The sequence below is a fragment of the Colobus angolensis genome, unplaced genomic scaffold (assembly GCF_000951035.1).
Source record: "Colobus angolensis palliatus isolate OR3802 unplaced genomic scaffold, Cang.pa_1.0 Scaffold138, whole genome shotgun sequence".
NCBI classification, from domain to species: domain Eukaryota; kingdom Metazoa; phylum Chordata; class Mammalia; order Primates; family Cercopithecidae; genus Colobus; species Colobus angolensis.
The window spans coordinates 1,571,352-1,573,743 of NW_012114466.1; the positions used below are offsets into that span (position 1 = coordinate 1,571,352).

General features: G+C 42.3%; 1 long non-coding RNA gene across 1 annotated transcript; it reads right to left on the reverse strand.

Moving 5' to 3' along the window:
• Positions 1-357: 357 nt before the first annotated feature.
• LOC105506561 lies at positions 358-2,032 on the reverse strand. Its single transcript, XR_001000945.1, has 2 exons — positions 1,932-2,032; positions 358-1,814 (listed from the first exon to the last, which is right to left on the reverse strand). It is a non-coding gene; the product is annotated as an uncharacterized LOC105506561 (long non-coding RNA).
• Between the last annotated feature and the right edge of the window lie 360 nt (positions 2,033-2,392).

Here is a 2,392-nt window from a genome sequence, read left to right on the forward strand (position 1 = left end):
AGGCTGGGTGCCGTGAAACCTGAGGTCTTCTCCCTGAACACCCAGACCCTGGGCCAGGCCCTCCTGAAGGAGGCAGTCAGAGAGAAAGAATTGCCACTGAGGACCAGAAAGGCCAAGGTGACAAGGAGGGACCAATCACAAAAGCCCATGGAGTTATCTGAAAATAGATGCTAGGAGAATTGATGAAAGCTGCTCGGCAGAGAGCAGAGCCTGGAAGGAAACACAGGAAAATGTGACCAGAGCTTGTCTCTGCGTGGGAGAAAGGATGAATAATTTTTCCCTTATGTGCATTTTTCTGTATTTTCCAAATTTTCTATAGTGAGCATATGTTGCTTTCATGATCAGAAAAGGACTATATTACTGATATGATTATATATATTATAAGTCAAATAGATATAATTCATTATGAGAATGAAATGAATTATTGTTAATAGTTATGAGATTGATATAAACAACCATGGTCGTGTATTGCCGGAAAAGTTATTAAGATGATAGCAGTTGTTCTTGTGTCTCCAGCACATCCCCCTTCAGAGAAACTTTCAAATAGAAAATGAAACTGGGCATCTCTGCTATGCAAATATTGGTGGCTGTTGTCCTATTCCTGCAACAGCCCTTGACAGTGGGCTGGGCTGGGTGCTGTTCTTACTTTAAATCCGGGGAGCTGAGGCTTGGAGGAATAAAGGGAACAGCCCCAGGACTTGAACAGAGCCCTTGGGTCACCCATGTCCCTACTGTAGCTTCCAGGCCGTTTCCCCTGGAGATCCAATGTGTTTCCTGTTGTCCCCAATCTTTTAAATTTTTTCCACTATTAGAGGTAGTACCAGCAGCCAGGGTGGAACTGTAGTTCGTGAAGAACGCGTTGGCTTGCTTTAAAAGAATGGTATTTGTACGGGTCCCTAAACTACTCAAGGGCCACCATCGGGCTTGTGGGTCATGCTGGGAAGTGGCCCGGCTGCCTGTGACAGTTTCTCAGCCAGGCAGGGACTCTTTTCCACACGATGACATTGGAACTGAATGCCACACTCCTCCTTGGAAGAAAAAATTATGTATAGGACAAGAACTCAGGACATGTGTGTGGAAGAATCTCTGTGGTACGAGCCCAGCCTGAAAGAACTCTTAGGCCAGAAACACCCCTTTTCTGACCTTATTTTTGAAAACTGGGCCATTTCCAGCCCCTAATAACGGACGGGGACCAATCTCCAAATTCAATGTACTTGATCTTAAATATCTTTCTTTAAAAGTGAGTTAAAAGGCAAACTAGCATGCTGTTGTCTACTCTAAAAGGCAATTTCTAAATTTGGATTAAAAAAAAAAATTGTACTCTAGCTTGAAAATCCAGTGGCTCTCAGAATGCAAGTGAGATACACCACTCTTTGTGCTAAAATCATCTTAAGCAGTTTAAAATAAATCAAAACAAAATGATGTGAGCAGAGCATATGTCTCCCATCCCTTGTTTTTTGAAGGCCGAGTGGGCCGGGCTGCCTAGCACAGACCGGTTCCGTCCGAGAGCCGCCTGGGCCCCGATCCTAGCAGTCAATGATTTTAACAGAAGGCCACAATGTCTCCTGGACCAAAGAGACCTAGGTCTTTTACTCTCCAAAGATGGCCTCGGTTCTAGACAAGGATTAAATTATGAAATAAATCATTCCAGAACATAATCAACAGGTAAGATTAATAAATTGAGACATTTATTTCCTCCAAGAAAAATGTCTGACACTTGGAATTTCTAAGCTGCAAGTAGATGCACACATTTTCAAAAGCTCTTTCTTTTCCTTCGCTTCCTCACACCGGGCACAGCAAAACATCTCTGCCTTCTAAAATAAAAACACATGCCACTTTAATTTAGCAAAGAAAAGCCAGAATGCAGAATCTTTGCAGAGATTTTTTTTTTTTTTTAATTAAAAAGAGAGACTGACAACTTCGTTTTATACCTTTTCAGGGGAAGTTACCCTCCTCCCCATGGGTCAATAATTTAATGTCAAATCGCAGCAAAACAGCGAATTCCATCTCTGAGGCTCTAGAAGCTCAATCTAGAAGGAGAGATTTTAATTGTAACCCTAAACAGCAAATGCTGACATTTGTCTTGCTTTCAGATAGTCTCCAGACTGGGCCAGAACATGACTAATTTATTTTATCTTATCCCTCTATCTAGGCACAGGATTAAAATATTTATATCAGTCTGTTCACTTTAAAATGTGCAGTTACAGACACCAGCTTCAGGGCCACTCCTTAATTTTTCACAGTTTTGGCTTTTCATTGTTTCCAGAAATGCACAGTCCTTGAATGGCGAATACTTGCAAATGCTGATGAAATCTTTAAGTGGGGAGCCTCTAACTAATATGCAAACCTCCTCTCTCAGGCTGCATGGACACTGCCCAGCCACGGTGACGGA